This window comes from Schistocerca americana, chromosome 3 (assembly GCF_021461395.2).
Source record: "Schistocerca americana isolate TAMUIC-IGC-003095 chromosome 3, iqSchAmer2.1, whole genome shotgun sequence".
NCBI classification, from domain to species: Eukaryota; Metazoa; Arthropoda; class Insecta; order Orthoptera; family Acrididae; genus Schistocerca; species Schistocerca americana.
The window spans coordinates 290,686,418-290,712,839 of NC_060121.1; the positions used below are offsets into that span (position 1 = coordinate 290,686,418).

The 26,422-nt window shown below is 47.2% G+C and overlaps 1 pseudogene; it reads left to right on the top strand.

The window, feature by feature from the left end:
* Positions 1–23,432: 23,432 nt before the first annotated feature.
* Positions 23,433–23,550, top strand: LOC124607637 (annotated as a pseudogene).
* The last annotated feature ends 2,872 nt before the right edge of the window (positions 23,551–26,422 follow it).

The window sequence follows — 26,422 nt, forward strand, 5'->3', positions numbered from 1 at the left end:
GAGACTGAGGTGGGCGGGACATGTAGCTCGCATGAATGATACAGAAGTACCAAATAGAATATTACAAGGAAAGCCAGGAGGGCAGAGAGGACGTGGTCGACCAAGAGCCAGATGGGAAGATGGAGTAATCGAAGATCTTATGAAGATGGGCTATAGAAACTGGAGAATATTGGCAAAGGACCGATAGAGATGGAAGGAAATTGTAGAAGAGGCCAAGGCTCATCATGAGCTGTAGAGCCAAGAAAGAATAAGAATAAGAAGATGCACAGTATCTTTGTACAAGGCAATCTGTATTAAAATGGAAACGGAGAAGAAAGAGAGGAAAACGAAGGAAAAAAGAGAAAACTCTCCGGTTCGATAAGTGAAAAAAAAAAGAATCGAACGTACATACAGGTCTCCCACAATCGCTCGGCAAAATTAAAAGCCCCCAAAAGCGGTTCGCCAAAAAACGATTAAATATTAAAATGTCATTAGACACAAGAGCCTCATTATACGTTAATTACTTCCAAAACACAAAAAGTAACTAGAAAAAAGTTTATTAAAGACATTTTTGGAAGATTATTCATGGTAAATGCGCGACTTAAAATATTCAGAAGGCTGGCTCAAATGGTTCAAATGGCTCTGAGCACTATGGGACTTAACATCTGTGGTCATCAGTCCCCTAGAACTTAGAACTACTTAAACCTAACCAACCTAAGGACGTCACACACATCCATGCCCGAGGCAGGATTCGAACCTGCGACCGTAGCAGTCGCGCGGTTCCGGACTGAGCGCCTAGAACCGCTAGACCATCGCGGCCGGCTATTCAGAAGGGCTGGATTATACAAATGTATATCAGTTCGTAGGCTGATCTCTGGCAGTTCAATGGCCATATGAGCTCACAGAATTTTTTGGAATAAAGTGTTATTTACCAAACGTCTCATTAGCTTACTTGTGTCACAGCAAGAGTGGATTTAAAATTTTGAAGAAACAGGAAGCGAAAGGAGAGAGGGGGAAACACACATTAAAAACGTAACATAATAATCGAGCACAAACAACGTTTATCCTGTTTTACCCGCACAAACGGTGACAACAAGAACTTTAGTGGCTGCCAAATGGCAATCAGACAGAATAAAATAAGTTGAAACATCAAGCATGGCTAAGAACACGTAATAAAATTATAAAATGCCATATCACATTAGAAGACAAGGGAAACTGCAGCTGGCAAAATGCCCTACATAGGCCTGACCTATATATGTTTCATGGTCCCTGGATGAGTAAGGGAAATATTTATTATTGTCGGCTTCACTTCATATTCCATAAAATAAAATGTAATAAAAAGGTAAAAAAGGCTAGGGGTGCTATGTCTCAGACGACATGATCTTAGCTAAGTAAAAGTCTTATCACTATCAGTATATCAGCATGTGGCAGATCATAGCTTCCCTCTAGCTGCCACTTTTTCGATCTCACACTGTGACGCCATGTAGCCTGCAGTCCGTGAAAAGGGCGTGATACTGTAAATCTCTGTTGTTAGTCTTTCCCCAACTGTCTCTTCCTTCCCTTCTCTCAAATAAGTAATGTTGTTCCCCCAGAAAATTTCTCTCGTCAGTCTGTTGTGTCGGGTCTCTACTTAGAGCTAGCCGCGTCCGCCACAGATTGTTAACAGTGTAGCAGTTCTTTCGCACAAGTTGAGTAAATCATATTTATTTAAAGTGCACTTGCGTGAATTAATCGTTTGCTTGCCTGCCCAGATTCCTACGCGACAGACCACTCTGGCCAGCTTCTGTCAATTTATCGTTAGCAGCGAAGACGTAACATCTGGGTCCTCGGAACATAACCGTTAACGACTCGCAACACAATACAGTTGAGAGGAACAAACACTGCATTTATGAAAAGACGTACATTCGAGCAGCTTGCAATTACTGCATGCGGAATAAGATCTGGACACCATGTGTCTTGGAAATCAGTGGCTTAAATAACGGTCCCACAGACCCAGCAAAGCGCTGGAGCTGGTGGTGGTGGTGGGGGGGGGGGGTGGAGCGCACTAAAGGGGGGGGGGCGCTGCGGTTTGGGGGCCCAAAACGGACTTTTGTGATTTATTTAAAAGAGTATTCTTGTATTCACTTTTACCCTGGCAACTCACTAAGAAGAAGTGAACAGAAGTGTTCCAACAAGCGTTACGTACCTTACTTGATTTAATGTTAACAAGAATGCTACTGCATGCGGGGTGAGCACTGCACACAGAACACGGATTCCGTCAGTGATATTTCCCCACACAAGCAGAGGCCGGTTCGTCATCTAGCTCTCTGGAATGCACTACCTCCTTTATTGCTTGCGAGTTTTATTCGAGTGACGATGAAACAGTAGGCTCTTTTACAAACAATCCCTTACGTTTTTTGTGTGTTTATGACGGACGCAGTGTTACAAAGCAGGTAAACTGCTAATAGGAAGTGAGTCCGACATTACAATTCTGTGCATCAGTTATTTGTGTAATGCAGCTTATTTATTAGTGTAAAATATAATGCTGGTTCTGCTTGTATAGGCTGTTCTTAAATGTTGCGTAAGCTCTAACTACAATGTCTAGCAATAGGTCATATTTAAGTGGTGCTCAAAAGAGAAAACAGAAAGTGTGCCGAGACGGAGAAGCTAAGAATACAATATAGAGAGAAGCAATCTTCCAGTAATCAGCTACACACCCAGAGCTGATATGTACTAAAATTAGTAACGTAAGTGTAATTGGAGAAACGTCTGATGATTTAAAAGTAAGAAGTCGAAGTCACTACAGTTGTAAACACGAAATGGGGGTAGGCTCAAATAGCTCTGAGCACTATGGGACTTAGCATTTGAGGTCATCAGTCCCCTAGAACTTAGAACTACTTAAACCTAAGTAACCTAAGGACATCACACACATCCATGCCCGAGGCAGGATTCGAACCTGCGACCGTAGCGGTGTGCGGTTCCAGACTGAAGCGCCTAGAACCGCTCGGTCATAACGGCCGGAAAACGGGGGAAGATTCTGACAGTTTGTAAGTTCACAGAGGATCGGGTGTAAATTCTGGTGATTCGCAATTTGACTTCAGTGTCCTTTCCCTAGAGACACTAAGAACAAAAAGTCGTTTAGGTTAGACTGTATTATAATCATACTAGAATAGATCAGAAAGCTGCACAAATTTGACTATGCTGTCTCCCTACCAGCAATAGACGCCCATTCACCACCATCTTCAAGATAATCGGCAAAATGTATCCCTCAGCACTGACAGAGGATTATTCCAAGGTAAACTGAATGAAGAGGAAAAACTAAAAATTATAAATAACAAGCCATGCGAGCCTCAGGGACCATTCTCTAGAGATACTAAGAACAAAAGATCGTTTAGCTGCGATTGTATTATAATTGCACTACAAGAGGTCATAAAGCTGAACAAACTTGGCTGTGGTATCCCCCTACTTTAAATGCAGTATACAGAGTAGCGCTCTAGTTATTCGGGGATGGAGAAAACACATAGCGCGACTGACAAATTTATGACTGGTAAGATTTAACAAGAAAATAAAAGTACATGAAACTGGCGCTACACATTTCAATGTGTGCATTACTTCCAGCATGTGGAAACATGGCAAACCTTTAATGCACTTTTCGATGAATGGCATGACCAAAATAAAGCTATAATTTCAAGAATATTGGGTGCCACAAGAACATTAGTTCTATGTCAAATTGCTTTCCGCGGCCATCGTGAATATGAAATGTGGGATTGTGGGGTCAGAATGACAATTTAGTAATTGTAATAACTTCCTCTTCAGATGTGATCCTCTTCGGAGGGAACATTGTTCAAATAAAGGAACTAAAATAAAATATCTTAGCCCACAAATTCAAAACGACATGATACAACTATTAAATGACTGTGTATCTGAGCGATCAACAGAGAAATTAAACAGCAGCCATCCTGTTCATATATTGCATCCCCTCGATGTACGCATAAAGGACCAGCTTAGTGTTGTTGCAACATGTTTGCACTTAGATTTAATCGAACCACATAGAAAGGAGGTTGAAATGAAAGAATCGTTTTTAGGTAGGGAAGCACGATGCTGAGAGTTTCTAAAAGGAAATAATTACTGATTTGGAGAAGATGAACCTACAACTGGATAGATCAGAGGTCTAAAATACTGCTACGCTGTATCGTTGAGTGACAAATATTCAGATTTGCAGTCAAGTATCAAAGTACTGGTCTCAAGTGCTGAGTTCGTGTATTGTTGAACACCATACTTTTATTTGGTACTATATCATTCCGTCGCTAGTATAATGGAACTGTAACAGATTCATGAGAAAATGCAATACATTTATGTTTTCTTCAGTGCTTCCGTGGTTCGATGGCAACAAATAAATGAAACTGTTTCTACTGATAGACGTGTCACAACGACTCTGAAGAAATTCTGCCCAACGAGATGGTCTTCCGGAGTTGATCCACAATTATTAATCAAAGAGAGTTTCATACAAATTTTTCACTGCCTATTCAGTATCACTGTAAAGAGCAAGAAGAAAGCGGAGACGAAAGAAACTTTTAACACGATAAAAATGTGGAAACTTTTGATTTTGTCCTGCCTCTCGTATTTAAAATTCAGATTCTGAAACATATTAATCTAGCTTGCTAGGTACTGGAGTCTCCTAATGTTGGTACAGAGAATGCCTCTCACTTCTTCAAACTGCAAGGAACAGTCGAATCACCTTAAGAAACAATTTTGAAGCTGTAGCAGACTAATCGAATGTACTAGCGAAAATACTGAGCATTGATCCAAAGTTGACGTAAGAACATACCCATAAAGTGTAGAAATTTTTCGTGGAGCTTTCTGCAGATCACAGAGTTGTGGATACACGAAAACCTTTTAATGTCACAGTTTTCAATCCTTCTGTTCATATTTTAGTTCAACAATACTAAACAAAACATTTTACCAGCCTATAGGTAGTGGCTGATTATTTTTCTTTCTCACACTCTGTTCATCTTTTTAAGTTAGAAAATGAAGATATTCAGAAAAAGAGAAGGGAAATCTGGTTAGAAAGTATGAATCAGAGTTTATCATAAAAGCTTAAAAACACCTACGTCAAAAGAATTTGGAAAGAAAGGAAACATGTTTCCAGTTGAAGATCTCCTAAAATTTTTGTTGAAAATTGCTTGCACGTTGTCTCTCTGATGTAGGACAACTCTTCAACTGACTGAACTCTGCCTGCTACTTCTGCTACGTCAGAAGGATCTTTTATAAACTGTAACTAATTAAACGTTTCTTCGAAAATTAATATACGAGTCTAAATTAAGAGCTGTAGTAATTTAAGCACTGAATGTGAAACATATAGTCATCTTTACATGGATAACGTCGACGGGAAGTTTTTGAGCGCTACACGTTGGAAAACTGGAAAGATGTGTGTGCTTTAGCACGTATCTTCACTTCACAAAACTGAAGGTGTTGTTTGTTCTATAAGTAGTGCTTAAAAAGTTGATTTTATTTCCTTTTAACGCAATTATGATATGTGAATGTTTAAGGTTTTCATATTTGTTCTTTGAAGATTTATTAATAACGATGTCCCCAAACTATATTTGAGGGTGGGCTTCCAAAACCTTAGTTACGCCTCAGGCATACGGTCACAGGTTCGTGTTCACATGATGTTGCTTCGTGGCTACTGGTGAGATCGTGCTTTGCAGATGTTATGACCAGACGAAACTACAGTCTTCCGTCCATAACTGTGGGTTCTTTGGCAACTCTGTGAGATACCTCACTGGAACAACAACATATGAAACGTTAACTCAATTTATTACATGAATGAATAAAAATATTTACTTAATTTGATACCATCTTTTGCCACAGGAGTGCTTGAGAATTTACAACTGGAAATGACTATTAAAGCATCACTTGATTCACTAATTAACAGACTGATGTCTTGAAGTACGACGTTCAACATTTACGGAAGTACATTTCCATCTGAGACTTGAAGAACTATTTAGTTCTACTCGATTATGTTGACTGCTTGAGCTCAGATCAGGAACTGAGACTGAGCGCTTCCATCCTCAGCTCTATATTGACCTCTGTGCGAGGGCACTGCTGTTCTGAGAGAGGGGGGGGGGGGGGGGGGTATTTTCTTGCGCCTCTCCCATATGTCGTAGAAGACTGCTGCGAGACGTCACTAATGTCTGTGGTGTTGCCGACTTCGGTATGACTCTGCGATCTTTGGACAATGCCGCAGATGTAATCGGTTGCAACCATGTGTTGTCACTGTTAGGCCAGCAAATATCTTGCCTTTTCTTAACTCTCTCATTTAAAAAGGTTCCTTCGTTTCTTTGTGCATGGATTGAGTCGCGTATCCACCTGGATCACAATATCGATATATGCTATTGCCGTCTATCATCATGCTAGGTTCTGAAACATATTCACATTCAGTAGCAAGTCTATTCCATCCTTTGATATCATTATTTTTCATATATTGTAGTTTATGTCTTTTTTACTGAGTCTAAATTTGGCTGGTGGTTGAGAAGGCTCAGTCTACGTTTGCATATGTTGCAAAAAGTGTGGTTTTTTTAATAGTGTAAGCTAGTAACAAATCTAATTTCTTTTAGTATCTTCCTTGTTACTTCCGATAACTCAAGATTATGGTTTACAGCAGGCCACATGTTGATTGAATTACCTGTTTAACTGCAGTTGCACTCATAAATGTCTGATTTCACTCCACAATGATTATTATTCTGTATCACACAATTTTTCATTATTTCTGTATGATTATTTGAACAGCAAGTCGATGAAAAATGCAACAGCAACGTCAGTACAGGCTGAAGATCAACTTTCACTGAATGCTCAGAGCAATGCTCCCTTTTGTGTGTTTAGAGTTCAGTGTTTTTGCATTTATGTAAGGGGGTTCATAGTCCTTTCACGGTATACCAATAACATCGACATATGGATCACCTATAAAGCGAATTCCATTTCTCACTGAATTACATAATCTTTGCACCTTTCCTAGTTCCATTTATTCCCCTTGCAGTGCTAAATAACTACTGCTTTCGGAGCCAAGTTAGTAGTTTTCCTATCGGCTTGCAAAGATTAACTGTTGTCGACTCATGAGTTATAGTGATGTGTGTTTTCCACTACAGTTTGTTGAAAAAGTGGCTCTGTTAGCTACACGCTTTAAAACTGAAGAATTATTTACTCTGAAGAAGTTTATTCATACAGATCATACACAAAGAATATGATATTAATTGCAAATGATACTGATCATTAGGTTAAGTAACTGAATGCCTGTCATCTTTACACTCAGTGTGATTTATGAGTTAATACACAAAGGGTGCATATTATTGGGGTAAGAGGAAACAATGAACTAGTCCGTAGTTGGCATGCTTGCCTATCGCATTCTTCCCACCCAACGTCGCCGGCCGAAGTGGCCGTGCGGTTAAAGGCGCTGCAGTCTGGAACCGCCAGACCGCTACGGTCGCAGGTTCGAATCCTGCCTCGGGCATGGATGTGTGTGATGTCCTTAGGTTAGTTAGGTTTAAGTAGTTCTAAGTTCTAGGGGGCTGATGACCTCAGCTGTTAGGTCCCATAGTGCTCAGAGCCATTTGAATTTTCTCCATGTTCAGGATCCCTGATCCCGATAAGCAATTTGCAATATATTTTACGTTCTATCAAGTATGAAGTTATTCTGACAATGTAATTCTATGGAATACATAACGACCTGAGATTCTGTTGTGAATTTGAAGCCTGTGAATGACTATAGGCCCCTGTAATTCGAAGAACAATGGATTCACTTTATTGCATTTTCCCATCTCTATGGCTATACATGACGATAAAATGAAAAAAGAGTTGTATAGCTCTATATGCTGGAAGAACCTAAGAAGGGCATTCAGACACCTAATCGGGAAGTGTTTCATACTCACAACCAGTGGCTTCATACCTCATGATGTGAGAGAGTTGTGCCTGTAAGTGTATAAGACAGCGTCTCTTAGTATGGTGGATTATGTTAAGCGATGCCGCCTTACATCTCCCCACTACAAAGAGCTAATGATATATTTTCTTTTTATTGATGCCTTTTAGGAAACGGACAATGACAGGTTCGACTGAGCACAACCATTAGAGAATCACTAACTGTACAGTTTATTCCTGAAACCATTACTCACTTCAGACAATTTTACGCACCCAGTTTTAGCAAAGTCCCGTATGCCACACATTAATCGCTTCACAGTGAAATTTTACGACCGTCAGAATCCGGTGCTGATAATTAGCGCAAAAATAACACATTAGTGAGCGCGGCCAACGAACAATAGACTCCAGCCAACTCCATACTGCATCTGCTGCCTGTACTGAACATCCAGTCTGCAGCACCAAGTACGCACCCAAAGCTGCAACAATCAATATATCAGGACACATTGTCAGCGGGCAAAAATTACTCTAAAATGCTGGACTCGATAAAACCAGCAGTAGCTGCAGTAACATAATACATAATCTGCAGTGAAACTAATCGACAAACTTACAACAAATGTGTCGACGTCATATGGTACAGAATCCTAACAACCTGTTGAGATTAGATGACTGTAATCTGTAATGGGTATGAGTACAGTGTGGTGTTATGTTTGTGTTCCATGATTAGAGAAAGGAGGGAATGAAATCCAGTGTTGCCACGTAACCTTCTTCATGATAACACCAAGGCGACTGACGAACTGTCCCATTCGGATCGCCATCAATAGCGTCACATCCCCTTACATAATGAGACGCTGGAGACAGGCTTGGAATCTAACTTAAGACCCTGGCGCTACATCTGATGGTAGGGAGGTGTACTCCACCATCCTTTCCTCCTCTTGCTGGCCAAACATTAACAAGGATTCTCACTGGCCTCGCGATGCGTATGTTTCGTAGATCAAATCGCCCCTTCTCCCCCCCCCCCTCACCCCCCCCCCCCCCCCCACTGAGTCAGATGTGCAAAATAAATAGTACTAAACAGAGCTGTTCGGTTCTCCTATCGAGAACGAGGTTGGGCCAACTTTGATTGTAATTTATTGTTAAAGACGTAGCTGGAGAATAGAAACACTATTGACAAAAGATGCAATAAATTATCCAAACCAATGGAGAAGAGGGAACATTGGAGTACAAAATCCGTACAGTAAGTTCAGTTAAACACAACCTCCAAATGGCAAAGCCGACGGGGAAGGGGTGAAAGTAAATGTATGGTAGTTAATTCATGGTTGACCGAAGTAATCAAACACGTGGTTCCACACCAGACACGATTATTTGATCGATCTACTGTCGAATAAAGAAAGACATATTCAGGAACTCCAACGCCCTGATCCATTAGTGAGTCATTGAACACAAAGCCTAATTCCTATCAAGGTCCCCCCGACTTTAGGAAGATCGGTAATTGCAAAAATAACACAAGTCCACTGTTTCGAAAAACTGATTTATATGTAGGGTAGCGTAGAAACATCGGTTCTGGATTCGTGAGGTGAATGTAGTTTGTATCAAATGACACCCCAAAACATACATATTCGTACCAGATTTTGTATAATGAATAGAGTGCCTACCAGATGGCAGCTCCTGTACATGCTGACTCCTGTGATATTGTTATGGTTCAAATGGCTCTGAGCACTATGGCACTTAACATCTGAGGTCATCTGTCCCCTAGAACATAGAACTACTTAAACCTAACTAACCTAAGGACATCACACACATCCATGCCCGAGGCAGGATTCGAACTTGCGACCGTAGCGGTCGCGCGGTTCCAGACTGAAGCGCCTAGAACCGATCGGCCACACCGGCCGGTGATGTTTTCTGTTATGCTTTGTTGTAGCAACTGTTTACATATTGTCATTTAGTTGTGTTTATAGTACACGTTGCTTTACATAAACTAACGACGCAAAATGTCGAGAAATAGACGTGCGCAACTGGAAGTACATAAAAGAAATGTCATATAAGCTGTCAGAACCAAAAGAACTGGTTATGTGAATCACTGTGGAAGAAGAATTAACTCTGTAAAAACAGGACCTGAATTTAGGTAGACTTAGTGCGAATTAACCTGATATTTGTGTAATTTTTACTCGTTAGAGGTTCCCATCAGTGCCGAGTTTCACAATATGTAAACACCATATTGATAATTTACTCCATTAATAAAACTGCTTTCATTCATTTTAATAAAATTTTTCTTAATTCTTTTACATTTCCTCACGTGGATATTCGTATACTAATATGTTTCTGATGTAAGAAACAGTTTTTCAAGAGGATCTCTGAACATGAAGAGACGGACATTCAGTGAATTTCATGATTCTGAAAGCAAAAACACAGAAGATGGATATCTCGCAGGGCTGACCAAAAATGAAGAGGTGGTGAGTAGGAGACCCGAGAAAAGGGATGGTCAGTCGAAGCCAAGAGTACTAAATTATCGATATCACATGTTAACAGGCGATGCTGAGTGAGTCGAAGTGTGCAAAAAGGTATTGTTTATATTACGGGGAGGACGGGTGACTGGAAGATCGGCCCGAACGTAGCTAAATTGTATGAAATAATTAGAGACATGGTACAGTAATGGAGAAATAGGTGCCACATTGATCGGTGGGTCGAGAGAAGCTTGTCGGAGGATACCTAAGAGACTGCGTGTTAAGGATGGGACCAGCCCCTGCCAGTGCCGCAACATAGTATGGACGAAGAGTGCAGAAGATTGTGCCCGCACGTTGACGAGTCCACCTTTTGCAGGAGGCAGTGTTAGAGTGTTGTAGCGGATTTTGGAAAGTGCCCCTGCTGACACGAAATATCCAAAGGCTGATTGGATGTGGCTGCCAAGGAGTAACGGCATCAGGAGGATCTGGGCGACACGTACCAGTTCAGGGGCGACATACATGTTGACATAGGACACACGTTGGAGTTGGTTTAAGTTACTGTGTACTTGACCGCGAACGCTGTGTCGAATCGATTGCAAAAGCCGCCGGTAAGCGAGGGCCACTGTGCGGTGTGTGGAGCTCGTAAATTCGATACCCAAGTAACGAAGGGTGGTACTGACTGGGAGTGGGGTGGGCACCATAACCGGGAGGCCACGCCCAATGTGCGCCGTAGTCGATTTGCGGACTTTAAGAATGCTACCCGAAATACGTCCATACTGGTGGCTCCATTGGATGGCGTCATTGAGTTCCGTGGAGGAGCAGGTGAGAAAGAGGAGGTCGTCCGCATAAGCCCTGCAGTGAAAGGTGTAGTCACGCAAAGTGAGACCCTGCAGTCTAGAGGTAAGACCAGTGATGAGGGGCTCAAGTGCAATGGCATCTAGTAAAGTAGACATAGGGCATCCTTGACACACAGAGTGGCGTATAGGAATCTGTCCTAAAAGCCTCCCATTGACTTGTATCATCGAAACCGCGGGAAGTAGTAACCAGCGAATGGCATCGACAAAGAGTAATGGGAACCCCCTACGTGTCGCCAACATGAGGAGGAATAGGTGTCGAACGCGATCAAAGGCACTCGTGAAATTGACGGATACCAGTGCTGCACGAAGGCGACAAACTGCCGCCAAAACGATGAGGACACGGCATTCTCCTAGGGCTGTTTGTAGGGTGGCCCCACAACCCTGTGCAGTCTGCTACGGTGGAAGGACCGTAGGTAAGACGGTGCCTATGCGCGCTGCTAAGAGGCGTGCATAGATTTTATAGTATGCATTCATTAATGTAAGTTGGCGGGATGTAGAGACCTTAGACCCTCCCACCCTCCCTTCGGTTTAGGGAGAGGTAGAAGAATGCCAGTGACGAATTCAAATGGAATTGGAAAGGACGGAGTAAAGAGTTCCTGAATCATTTCCGTCCAGCGAAGAAACATTAACATGGTGAACGCTCGATAAAACTCCACGGGGAGACCATACGGTCCTGGTGATTTGTTCTTGGCCCCCTTCTTGATCGCTTCTACCACCTCTCCTACGGTGATTGCAGATATCATGGTCGTTGACCGCTACGCCGAGGGTCGGATCAGGGGGAGGATGGAGATCATCAGGAATTGGCGTTGCCATCGGTTCGTCGTCATAAAATTGGCGATAATGTTCAGCAAGGGCAGACACCACTGCCACCTGTGTTGTGTGGGGAACACTGTTGGAGGTCGTGATGTTGGGGACGAAAAGTCGACGTCGACGACGATGGTCGGATGCGAATTGGATTGTGGATGACGTTTCGTCGTGGAGGAGGTCCTGTCGTCGGGAACGCACCACGATACCATACAGTCGTGCACGTTGGAGAGAGAGGAGACAAGCTTTAGTACGCTGTCGTTCCCTGTGGTTTTCAGGTGATGGAGAGAGCCCATCGAGCTCACGGAGGACGGCGTAGTGAAAATTTGTGGTTTCTCGATGACATGCTGCTGCTTCCTTGCCACATTGCATGAACACTTTTCTGATCGCAGGTTTGGCACATTTGAGCCACCAATGGAATGTGGATGTGTACTGCGGGAGACGTCTTTCGCAAGACGCCCATGTAGTGGCAATACATTGTCAGCAGTGTGGATCATCAAGGAGGGAGGCATTAAGCTTCCAGTAACCTTTGCTGCCCCATTCTGAGGTGGCAGAGCCAGGGAGCAAATGATGGCGCAATGGTCCGAAAATGCAAGGGGCCATCGTTCTGCTTGGGAGACTTCGTTGCCAAGGTGGGCAGAGACATAAAATCGGCCCAGTCTGCTCGCAGAATGTGCTGTTGGTTGGTTGGTTTGGGGGATTAAAGGGACCAGACTGCCATGGTCATCGGTCCCTTTTTCCAAAGACAAAGAACACCCACAGAGAATAAAAACATGGAACAGAAGAGATCACAGACGATACAGAACAAGAGATACTGAGACAAGGACAAGACAAAACAAACTAAAACCACACAGAGTGTGACGGTGGTTGGCCGACCATAGACATAAAAAAGGAAAGGCCAACCACTTAGAAACACATTAAAAAATCAGTGTAAAACCATAGGCCAAAGGCCAGAATCAACACAAAACAATAAAATAAAACAGAAACACTCAGAGTAAATGATAAAATCCCCCTGCCCGAATAAAACGTAAAACTAAGTCAGCCATAGTGGAGTCGTCTGTTAAAAGGGCAGGGAGCGTAGCAGGCAGCGCAAATGTCTGCCTGACCACAGCTAAAAGGGGGCAGGCCAGCAAAATGTGGGCCACTGTCAAAGCTGCCCCACAGCGACATAGAGGAGGGTCCTCCCGGCGCAGTAAATAACTGTGTGTCAGCCGGGAGTGGCCAATGCGGAGCCGGCAAAGAACTACTGAGTCCCTGCGAGTGGCTCGCAGGGATGACCGCCACACAGCCGTCGTCTCCTTGACAGCACGGAGTTTATTGCGCATTGGCAGTTCGCGCCATTCATCGTCCCATAGCGCCAAGATTTTGCGGCGGAAGACTGCCCGCAAATCAGTCTCTGGGAGGCCAACGTCCAGAGATGGCTGACTGGTGGCCTCTTTCGCCAGGCGGTCAACATGTTCGTTACCCGGGATACCGACATGACCGGGGGTCCACACAAAGACCACAGAGCGGCCGAAACAGGCGAGAGTATGCAGAGACTCGTGGATAGCCATCACCAAACGAGAACGAGGGAAACACTGGTCGAGAGCTCGTAAACCGCTCAGGGAATCGCTACAGATAACGAAGGACTCACCTGAGCAGGAGCGGATATACTCTAGGGCACGAAAGATGGCGACCAGTTCAGCAGTGTAAACGCTGCAGCCATCCGGCAAGGAACGTTGTTCGGAAAGGTCCCCTAGAGTGAGCGCATATCCGACACGACCAGCAACCATCGAACCGTCAGTGTAAACAACACCAGAGCCCTGATACGTGGCCAGGATGGAATAAAAGCGGCGGCGGAAGGCCTCTGGAGGGACTGAGTCCTTAGGGCCCTGTGCCAAGTCGAGCCGAAGGCTAGGGCGACGAACACACCATGGGGGTGTATGCAAAGTAGCCCGGAAAGGAGGTGGAACAGTGAAACCCTGGAGCCCAGAGAGAAGCTCTTTGACGCGGACCGCTATTGTACAACCAGACCGGGGCCGACGTTCTGGCATACGGACGACCGACCGCGGGAACAGGAGGCGATAGTTTGGATGCCCGGGCGAGCTTAGAACATGGGCAGCATAAGCGGCCAGCAAACGTTGGCGTCGGAACCGCAGTGGAGGTACACCTGCCTCCACTAGTACGCTGTCCACAGGGCTGGTGCGGAAAGCACCAGTGGCAAGGCGTATCCCGCTGTGGAGAATCGGGTCCAGCACCCGTAACGCAGATGGGGATGCTGAGCCATAAGCCAGGCTCCCATAATCCAGACGGGACTGGATTAACGCCTGGTAGAGCCGCAACAGTGTAGAGCGGTCGGCGCCCCAGTGGGTGTTGCTCAAGCATCTCAGAGCGTTTAGATGCCGCCAACACGTCTGTTTCAGCTGCCGGATATGAGGCAGCCAAGTCAACCGGGCATCGAAAACCACCCCCAAAAACCTGTGGGTCTCCACCACAGCAAGGAGTTCGTCGGCAAGATAAAGCCGCGGCTCAGGATGGACTGTTCGGCACCGGCAGAAATGCATAACGCAGGTCTTGGCTGCCGAAAACTGAAACCCATGCGCTACAGCCCAAGACTGCGCCTTACGGATAGCGCCCTGTAGCTGACGTTCAACAGCTGCAATGCCAGCAGAGCTGTAATAAAGGCAGAAGTCGTCAGCATACAGGGAAGCGGAGACAGAATTTCCCACGGCCGCAGCAAGCCCGTTAATGGCTATTAAAAACAGACAGACACTTAAAACAGAGCCCTGTGGCACACCGTTCTCCTGGACGTGGGAGGAACTATACGAGGCCGCGACTTGCACGCGGAAGGTACGACACGACAGAAAATTGCGGATAAAAATCGGCAGAGGACCCCGAAGACCCCATCCATGGAGCGTAGAAAGAATGTGATGACGCCACGTCGTATCGTACGCCTTCCGCATGTCGAAAAAGACAGCGACCAGGTGCTGACGGCGGGAAAAGGCAGTACGGATGGCCGACTCCAGGCTCACCAGATTGTCGGCGGCGGAGCGGCCTTTACGGAACCCACCCTGAGATGGAGCCAGAAGGCCCCGAGACTCCAGTACCCAATGCAAGCGCCGGCTCACCATCCGTTCAAGCAACTTGCAAAGAACGTTGGTGAGGGTAATGGGACGGTAGCTGTCCACCTCCAGAGGGTTCTTTCCAGGTTTCAAAACGAGGATGACAATGCCTTCCCGCCATTGCGACGGAAACTCCCCAAAGACGGTTGTAAAGATCGAGAAGGCGCCGCTGGCAGTCCACTGAAAGGTGTTTCAGCATCTGACAGTGGATGCCATCTGGCCCAGGAGCGGTATCAGGGCAAGCAGCGAGGGCACTGCGAAATTCCCACTCACTAAATGGAGCATTGTAAGATTCTGGGTGGTTGGTGCGAAACGAAAGGCTCCGACGTTCCATCCGCTCTTTAATGGAGCGGAAGGCCTGGGGGTAATTCGCAGAAGCGGAACTCATAGCAAAATGCTCTGCTAAGCGATTGGCAATGACGTCGGAGTCAGTACAAACTGCTCCATTCAGTGAGAGCGCAGGGACGCTGGCAGGTGGCCGATAGCCGTAGACGCGTCGAATCTTGGCCCAGACCTGCGAGGGAGTGACATGGAGGCCAATGGTGGACACATACCGCTCCCAGCACTCCTCCTTGCCTTGGCGGATAAGGAGGCGGGCCCGCGCACGCAGCCGTTTGAAGGCGATAAGGTGGTCTGGAGCGCCCGCCGGCGATCTTTAATCGCTTCAGCGATCTCAGGCGACCACCAAGGCACAGCCTTCCGCCGAGGGGACCCACAGGAATGGGGAATGGCAGATTCGGCGGCAGTAACGATGCCGGTGGTGACCGATTGAACCACCGCATCAATGTCATCGGTAGAGAGAGGCTCAAAAGCGGCAGTGGAGGAGAACAAGTCCCAGTCAGCCTTATTCATAGCCCATCTGCTAGGGCGCCCAGAAGAGTGGCGCTGTGGTAGGGACAAAAAGATCAGAAAATGGTCACTACCACACAGGTCGTCATGCACACTCCATTGGACAGACGGTAAGAGGCTATGGCTACAGATGGAAAGGTCAATGGGGGAGTAGGTGCCATGCGCCACACTGAAGTGTGTGAAGGCACCATCATTTAACAGCGAGAGATCGAGCTGCGACAATAAATGCTCAACGATGGCGCCTCGACCTGTTGCCACTGACCCACCCCACAGAGGGTTATGATCGTTGAAGTCGTCCAATAGCAAGAAAGGTGGCGGCAATTGGGCGACCAGTGCAGCCAGGACATGCTGCGAGACATCACCATCCGGTGGAATGTAAAGACTGCAGACGGTAACAGCCTGTGGCGTCCACACGCGTACAGCGACAGCCTCTAAAGGCGTCTGGAGAGGGACAGACTCGCTGTGCAGAGTGTGAAGGACATATATGCAGACGCCACCAGACACCCTTTCATAAGCTGCTCGGTTCTTGTAATAACCCCGATAGCCACGGAGGGCGGGGGTTCGCATCGCTGGAAACCAAGTTTCCTGGAGAGCAACGCAGAAGAATGGGCGAAGGCTGAGAAGTTGGCGGAGCTCAGCTAAATGGTGGAAAAAACCGCCGCAGTTCCACTGGAGGATGGTATTGTCCATGGCTGAGAAAGGCGTGAAAGGACTGGGAAGGCAATTTACGCCGCTTGTTCACTCACTGCCACCGATTCAGTACCCGTACGAGAGGCATCCATGGCGTCTGAGGGACCAGCGAGATCAAGGTCCTCAGCGGACGCTAGAATCTCGACTTCATCCTCAGACGCAGAGCGCGAAAGGTGCGGTGGGGTTGGTGCCACCGCAAGTTCTTTAGCCTTAGAGGTCTTTCTCTTGGACTTCTCTCGCTGAACCTTGGGTTTCACCGGCTGGGAAGGCTTCACCGATTCAGTCTCCGGGACAGAGGAGGATCGTGAAGCCCTACGCCCGGCTGCTGGTGAGGACTTATGCCACTGGTGGCCGTCATCCTTCCCGCTGGTGGAACCCTGGGAAGGGAGGGTCCCAAGGGAACTCTTACGGGCGAGAGTAGCCGAAGAAGTTAGACGCTTCTCCGGCTGAGAAGCGGGGACGGACGTCCCCGACGGGTGGGAGGAGGTTGCTCCTGAGGTAGGTGGTGCAGGAGTAACCGGTTGGGGAGAGCCCCCCACGGGCAAGGGGGCAGAAGGAGTCGTACTGCTTATCGAGCTGGCTGGAAGTCTCGAAACTGATGGAGCTAGCACAGTTGTTGTAGCAGCTGCATACGAAGATGTCATTCTCACAGGATGGAGTCTGTCATATTTCCGTTTGGCCTCAGTATAGGTCAGCCGGTCCAGGGTCTTATATTCCATGATTTTGCGCTCTTTCTGAAAGACTTTGCAGTCAGGCGAGCAAGGTGAATGGTGCTCCCCGCAGTTGACGCAGATGGGAGGCGGGGCACATGGAGTATCGGGATGAGACGGGCGTCCGCAATCTCGACATGTGAGGCTGGAAGTGCAGCGGGAAGACATATGGCCGAACTTCCAGCACTTGAAGCACCGCATCGGGGGAGGGATATAGGGCTTGACGTCACATCGGTAGACCATCACCTTGACCGTTTCCGGTAACGTATCACCCTCGAAGGCCAAGATGAAGGCACCGGTAGCAACCTGATTGTCCCTCGGACCCCGATGAACGCGCCGGATGAAATGAACACCTCTACGTTCTAAGTTGGCGCGCAGCTCGTCATCAGACTGCAAAAGGAGATCCCTATGGAAAATAACACCCTGGACCATATTTAAACTCTTATGTGGTGTAATAGAAACGTTAACATCCCCCAACTTGTCACAAGCAAGTAACCTGCGGGACTGGGCGGAGGATGCCGTTTGTATCAGTACTGACCCAGAGCGCATTTTAGACAAGCCCTCCACCTCCCCAAACTTGTTCTCTAAATGCTCGACGAAGAACTGAGGCTTTGTGGAGAGAAAAGACTCCCCATCAGCTCGCGTGCAAACTAAGAATCGGGGCGAATAACTGTTAACTCCATCCTGAGACTTACGCTCTTCCCACGGCGTGGCCAGGGAAGGGAACGTTTTCGGATCGTACTTCTGAGCATTAAATTGAGCCCGAGAACGCTTAGAGACTGCTGGCGGCTGGCCGCCAGCGAGAGATGATGTACCACGCTTCATTGCGGGTCATCCGCCCTGATGCCACCTACTCCGACCAAGGGCCCACCCCACGGGCGCCACCCAGCCACAGCAATAGCCACCTGGCAGGATGGCCATTGCCGGGAGTCCTGATGCCCCAGGGAGATGGGCATCTACTCCTTGGCATACGTGGGGAGTGAACGGCGCAGGCATCAGTAGAGCGATCCCTGTGTTGTCAGGGGGCTACAACCAAGAGGGTACATGGCGGCCCCACCACAACGGACTGGCTACCGTGCTGGATGTTAGGTGACATGTGGTCCATGGGCGTCGTCAGTGCAGAAAATGGCCCTGCACAGTGCTTGGCAGAAAGTGCACGCAGGGGCGCATCGATGCCCAAGAGATGGAGAGCGGGCAAGACTGCAAGGCAACGACGAATAAGATGGCGAAAGTTCTCAACACAACACGGACACAATGCACCAAGTAAGGCGCCCTTCCCCAATCGGCTCGCTCTTCGGAAAAATTTTGAGATATGGAGGTCAAACCCGACAGGGGACCATCACATAAGGCCGAAACGTTTGAGACTCCTTTTAGTCGCCTCTTACGACAGGCAGGAATACCGCGGGCCTATTCTTACCCCCGAACCCGCAGGGGGGCAGAATGTGCTGTATAATGGGTAAAACCGGAGGTATTGCCATGAATTTTCTCCTAAAAGTTCACTAGATGAAAATCTTCGATTAAGGTGAGCAGCGCCGGGCATAGCGAATAACCAGGCAATTAGTCCTGTGGATGGAGGACGCAGCTGAAATCGCCACCCATGATAAGGCTCAGAAAACAGTGGGCGCTACGTCATGTCCGAAAAAAATGGACCGCTGCCGACGGTTCGTGGAGCCAGACGGAGCGTAGATATTGATGATGCGCGTGTCGAAGATGATAACAGTCCCCCCCCCCCTACTAGAGAAAAGGATTGTCGTGTCCGCTAGTGTGATTCCTTCGTGTATGTAGAAAGCAACTCCACGCCCTGATTGATCACACGTGGACGTGTATGAGTTGTAGCCGTAGACTGGCAGTAGTGTGGCAACGTGAACTTCCTGAAGAAGGGGAAGTCCACGTCAGAGGCCCGAAGCATGTCACATAGGAGCTGCAGCTTGGGTGCAGTGCCGATCGTGTTGATGTTCAATGTGGCGAACCGGTACGTTTGTTTCAGTGGTGGTGGACGGGCATCTACCATCACCAAGGGGAGTATGAGGAGGGCACCGACAGGAAGTCCCGTCCCATCAGCTGCAGCGCCTCGCTTTTGATGTTAACAGGCAGTCTAGTCCGGAGGAGGCACCTCATCTGGAGGAGCGAGTGTACCTTCCTCAATGTCGTCGGCCCATGCTCTTGTGCCGTGGGTCTGTCCAATGTCCATGTGAATTGCATCGCGATGAGAGAGATCAGGAACTGTTGGCGGGGAAACAAGCGTCTCAACCTGCACACCGATCGTTTCATTGTGCGTGGCGACTTCCATGGTGCTCTCGTCCTGCGAAACGTCTTGTTCATCGTGAAAGCTGTCCGCCGACCTCTGCGTGGAAATGTCGGCTGGTTGGGTCTTCGTCGTCTTGGGTGGCGACGCTTTGAGAACCCGTGGGTGAACGGTGGCGGCGTTTGTGCCTACGTGGCGAGCGTTGTTTGCGCACGTGTTCCTCAGTGTCGGACGACGGCAAGGAGGAGCGTCGACGTGGTTCGAAGGTGGCGGTGGGTACAATGAAGCTGATCTCCTCAGCGTCTAGTGTAGAAGCCTGTTCGGCGGCAAGGTCGTCAGGTGGGACGTCTGCACTGTCCGTAGGTGACTGGGACGGTGGGACGTGCCGATCGGAGGGACCGGGCGACGAGCTGGACGAAACTGTAGACGTGGCGAGAGCCGCTGCGTAAGTGACTGGTAGGGAGGTCATCATGGATGTGACGGACGCTTTCGACAACGGGAGCTGCGCGACACGTCGTTGAATGCATTCAGACCGTAAATGACGTTCTTTCCCGCAACCGGAACAGGTGCGAGGTTGGCCGTCGTATATAATGGCACGGCCGCCTCCGATACGTAGATAGGAATGCACGTGTTTCTGCAACTCGATGCGGACCCGTCTGACACTGTTTGAAACGGGTTAGTTTTTGAAATTGTACCCATCGTTCGGCGCCATGTTCTAGAACGTGGCCATAGGGACGGAGTGCCGCGATGACGACGTCTGCAGGTAGTTCGAACGGCAGTTCGAAGATCCTGATCGTTCGTGTATCGAGACATGAGTGATCGACGGTAACGGGTCTGACGTTGCCATCAGAATAACAGAAACGCAGTCCACGTTTTTCCTCTTGAAGCACCTTGTCACACGCAGCATCGTTGATCGTTTTGACGTATACGGTACTGCTAACTATGGACAGGTGGATACCAATTAGATCCGTTGGTGGTATTTTAACTTAGTCGCGAATAAATCGTTGTACGTCCAGAGCCTTGGGTCGGGCCAAGTTTGAACAAAAGTTGAAACGTAATGTCTTCTTTCGATAGCTGTACGCCATGGTGGGCTAGAAGGAAAACGGCACTTACAGCGGCCGAAGTAAACACAAACACACGGTGCGCGCCTCGCCTGCAGCGCTCTGGCGCGTGATCGCCTCGCAGCACTGCCGGCGGCAGACTGTACCGCTCGGCCACAGCGGCCGGCCAAGCGTGTCAGACATTCATTCTGGGAAGGGTACTTGAAAGATAAGCTAAATGCCTGTTTGTGCGTATAGGCAAAAACTGACGTAATGAACGAGAACATCAACATAAAATTAATGGAACTGGATACCTTTATCAAGGCAACAGCTATAAATGATGAAATTTATGAACAGCAGGTGGTGCAGCTGAGCGAAAGTATCCATCGACGTGGACCGTAATGACAGAGGGGAAAACTGAAGCACTCGGCAATAGTCTTAACACTACATCAACGGAATTGGACAGGTTTATCAAGGCAACAGCTATAAAAGTTGAGTTGTATGAATCCCAGATGGAACTCCTGAATGAAATAATTTTCGAGAAATAGATGAGATAGAACAATTAAAAAATGAGAATCTCATCACCACTACTAGTCTGAGAGTATGAAGATGATAATATTTGGTTTGTGGGGTAGTCAACTGCGTGGTTATCAGCGCTCGTACAAATTCCCAATTTTCTGATTGTCCAGCCTCCCCGCTTTCCCGAATGGTAATCATGATGAGGATAGTCGGCCAGTGTGGCCGAGCGGTTCTAGGCGCTTCAGTCTGGAACCACGCGACCGCTACGGTCGCAGGTTCGATTCCTGCCTCGGGCATGGATGTTGCGATGTCCTTAGCTAGGTTTAAGTAGATATAAGTTCTACGGGACTGATGACCTCAGATGTTAAGTCCCATAGTGCTCAGAGCCATTTGAATCGTTTTGATGAGGATAACACAAACGTCCAGTCACCAGGCGGAAAAAAATGCCCCATATGTACGGGAATCGAACCAGGGACCCCGTGTAACAGAGGAAGAAGGTTTAGCTACTGGAGCACGAGCTGCGGACCTTAGGTCATGTAAACTATCAGAGTTTCTGTTATTTTACAACAGTATGTCAATAAAACCTATCAAGGCGCAAAAGGTCATTCAGGCAAAAGCATGGTGACTAAAATTAGGAGGGGTGGAATGAAACCATTCCCTCTCAGAAACCCGTAACAAAGTCTTAAACGACTCTTGCATACACCCAATAAGATCGTGGAGACAGAAAAGGAGAGAAAGGCTGTATTGCTACTGATTTGTGTGTAGTCCTAAATCGTCGACTGCACGCCGCCCAACACAGCGCCGCGAAATTGCATCAAGAAGGCGCTTACCCGCGCACCAATGGAAAGGGAGGGTAGCGCTACACCTCCAGGAGCACAGGGTTCAGCGCCCCCTGTCAACGCTGGTTTAACCAACCACCGATAGCTCGTCGGTCCATTACGGTTGCAGACTTCGAGAGTACCAGAACTGAGTAATAGGCAGCCGATACTTAGCCTGCGTTCTGCGAGTAGTAATAGATTGTCAGTGTTATTGCATGTGGGAGGCGCAGGAAGCACAGGAAGTTAAGTATTCTTTCTTTAATAGAAGTAAAGTATTCTATTAATTTGAAAGCGTTCAGTAGTGTGTCATCCGAACAAGAGACAGCCACGGCAAAAGCACCGCAGCCACAAAGATGCGACCTCGTGCCAGTCCCATAGAGACTCTCCACTTGCAAGAGTTACACCAGCGCCACCGCCGGCGCTGAGGATGAAGATATCGACTTCGCCTCGGCCAGTTGCCGGCCGAGTACAATCCGTCAATGACCGGGCGACAACGGACAGCAGCCTACTCGGAAGACAGAAGAGCAGCTCTCACCACATAGTTATAGATCATCGTCCAGGCTGACTTCGACAGGGAACGTCGTTTAGTGAACTCTTAGAAGTGAGCAGGCAGTTGTTGTAAATTGCATTTGCTATATACAGAGAAATTTAGCTACAATCACTTGCAGTTAGCCATTGAGGGCTTTTTTTGTGTTATATTACAAGCTGTGTTGCAGACTCACATTTCAACAAGTCATAAAGATAATTAAATATTTTAACTCATTTATGTGATTTTGTTACTAATTTGTTGGAATCTTGCAGAAGCTTTTTTCTCTTATCCTGTTACCTGACATTGGGGCATAGATGTGTAACAGTGGCAGGGATAAATCGTCTTAACGGTGTACTGCACCAGAAGCCGTTTCACGAACTCACATGCTCGGCCTCCATAGCAGCAGCGAGGAGCGGCGAGGGTTTACAAAATTCTGTACAGATGATTTTGGATTTCTGCCACCGGCCATTGCAACTTCTCTACTTCCTTGTCTGTGTCGGTGCTGACTCTTACTGTGCCGGCTGGGGTGGCCGAGCGGTTCTAGGCACTACAGTCTGGAACCGCGCGACCGCTACGGTCTCAGATTAGAATGCTGCCTCGGGCATTGGTGTGTGTGATGTCCTTAGGTTAGTTAGGTTTAAGTATTTCTAAGTTCTACGGGACTGATGACCTCAGAAGTCAAGTCCCATAGTGCTAAGAGCCATTTTGAACCATTTTTGACTCTTACTGTAGCCGACACATCTGGCAACGAGGATTACAGAAGCAACGCTGCCTTTGTTGTTCGCCACTCCCTCACGGCGCATCACTAATATTTCTCTCTTTTTCTTTCAGAGGCACATCGCTACTAATCGTGTTCTTTATTGCAGACTAGACAACACTTTCACTAGTTGTGTATAATTACCGTGATGCAGCGCTCATCTAATTAAAATCGCCTTTCACCCGCCTCCTACACCACCTGCAGGCAACGGCTTTGCCGCAGTGGATACACCGGTTCCCGTCAGATCACCAAAGTTAAGCGCTGTCGGGCGTGGCCGGCACTTGGATGGGTGACCATCCCGGCCGCCATGCACTGTTGCCAGTTTTCGGGGTGCTCTCAGCCTCGTGATGCCAACTGAGGAGCTACTCGACCAAATAGTAGCGGCTCCGGTCAAAGAAAACGATCATAACGACCGGGAGAGCGGTGTGCTGACCTCACGCCCCTCCTATCCGCATCCTCTGCAGACGATGACAAGGTCGGATGGTCCCGATGGGTCACTTGCGGCCTGAAGACGAAGAGCTACACCACCTGCGTCTACGCCTCTGGTTGCCGCTGGCTTTGATCTAAAGCATTGTGTTCAGTTTCAGAATCAACAAATGTCGCACTTGATGACGGCAGTCCAGCAGCTCATTAATGCCCAAGCCGCTGCTACATCAACTCCGCCACGGCACCTCCTCCGTGCATTCCACCTTTCCGTGAGTTCTGTAAACAAGAGGAATGGAAGGAGCAGTATGCTGACTTCGACGCTCATTGTGCTACCTGTCAAGTGCAAGGCACTGTGAAACTTTATTTCTTGTCAATGGATGGCACAGGAGTGTACCGCCTCGCTCAGAAGCTATTCCCGACTAGTAAGCTTGAGTTGCTAGGTCTTGAAGACTGCTTCTACTCTCGGTAAGTATTACGAGGATAAGGTTGCTGCAGCTCGTTGCAGGTTCTTCCGCTAGTGGAAAAACCCAGAACAGACATACTACCAGTGGGTTATTGAGCTTCAGGGTTTGACGTGAAGGTGACGTGTTCAGTGTAGCTGTGGACAGTACTATAATGACACAATTACATACAAGGTGCCAGACAGTAAGATTCGTGAGCAAATTCTCAAATATTCTGATCCTGAGAAACTGCCTATTGGCTTCTGTCTCGGGTTCTTCAGCCGACGTTCATCTCATGATTTTACTGACGTTTCGCTAACACGAGTGGCTGGCATTGTCAAAGCTTCACCCTCCATTGCCGGTGGTGACAGAGTTACTCCGACATTGCTGCGACCGGAAAAAGGTCCTGCAAGAACGGAGACAACGACGACTGAAGAGAACCGTTCAGCGTGACAGAAGTGCAACCCTTCCGCAAATTGCTGCAGATTTCAGTGCTGGCCCATCAACAAGTGACAGCGTCCAAACCATTCAAGGAAACACCATCGATATGGGCTAGCAGAGCCGAAGGTCCACCACTCGTAAACCCTTGATGAAAGCACGACACAAAGCTTTATGCCACGCCTGGATCCGTGAACACCGTCATTGGACTGTTGATGACTGGAAACATCTTGCCTGGTCGGATGCGTCTCGTTTTAAATTGTATCGTGCGGATGGATGTGTACGGGTTTGGAAACAACCTCATTAATCCATGGACCCTGCATGACACCAGGGGACTGTTCCAGCTGGTGGCGGATCAGTAACAGTGTGGGGCGTGAGCATTTGCAGTGATATGGGACCCCTGATACGTCTAGACACGACTCTGACAGGTGACACGTACGTAAGCATTCTGTCCGATCACCGGCATGCATTCATGTCCATTGCGCATTCCGACGGACTTGGGCAATTTCAGCAGGACAATGTGACACCCCACACGTCCAGAACGGCTACATAGTGGCTCCAGGAACACTATTCTGAGTATTTACTTCCGCTGGCGACCAAACTCCCCAGACACGAACATTGTTGAGCATATCTGGGATGCCTTTCAACGCGCCGTTCAGAAGAGATCTCCACCCCCTCGTACAGTTGCGGATTTATGGAGAGCCCTCCAGAATTCACGGTGTCAATTCCCTCCAGCAATACTTCACACATGACGAGTCCATGCCACGTCGTGTTGCGCCACTTCTGGGTGCTCGCAAGGGACCTACACGATATTAGGCAGGTGTACAAGTTTCTTTCGCTCTTCGGTATAGATTGTCAATGTAATTGCATGTAGGAGGCACAGGAAGTTAAGTATTGTTTCTTTCCTCAATATAAGTAAAGTTTTCTATCAATTTGAAAGCGTTTTGTACAGATCAATTTGGATTCCTGCCACCGGCCATCGCAACTCTCCTTTGTTTGTGTCGGTGCTAACTTCCACAGTAGCCGACACTATAATTTCATTAACCATCATGAAGATACTGAAACGATGGAACGTATTGGGTCAGCGGGGAACAACCGTACGTACTTGGTACACAACTGATAAGTTTAACCAAACATACGACTCAGGTTGCGAGTCGAATATCTGATAGATTACCAGGTTTAGCGGATATGATACTCTCAAAACCCCAAACCTCAGCGAGTATTTTCTAAAAGAGATACAAGGTATGCTGAAATATTACATATGGCTATCATACATAGGAGAGACAACAAACCAAACGGATGAATAAAATGTGTCAACAGTAGCAAATAGAAAATACTATGAAATCCACATTAGCTAGTGGACATAGTGCCAAAAAAGAAAGACATTCATCATAAAGAAAATTAACAATCAGGACTTCATATATATATATATTCTGATCCTAACGAAATGGTAGAATGGTTAAACTGCTCTTGCATGAGCACCACTGGGAGTACAGCTCAGGCAAAACAAATCGTATCAGTCATTTCAGAACTTTGAAAAAGGAACATTATTAAATAATTTCGGAGACAGTTCAAAACTTCACAAACCTGTGCACAATACATTATCATGCAGACATATTGTAATTTGAGGTTTGGATGTTTCATGGCGGACGGATTTTACAGGTATGAGACAATATTCATGAGAAAATAAAGGTTTCAAATGCATTGTAATGATCACTGATATATTGTCTGGTCTGTACTTACGAAACAAGGACAGGGAACAAAGTTGCATGGACATTTGGACAATTGCTGCAACCTTCAGACAGATCATGGTGCTGAGTTTTATAATAGATTTGTCAAACGTTTAAAGATACCGTATGAGACACACAGTTACTCAGTTTGTCTCCTTG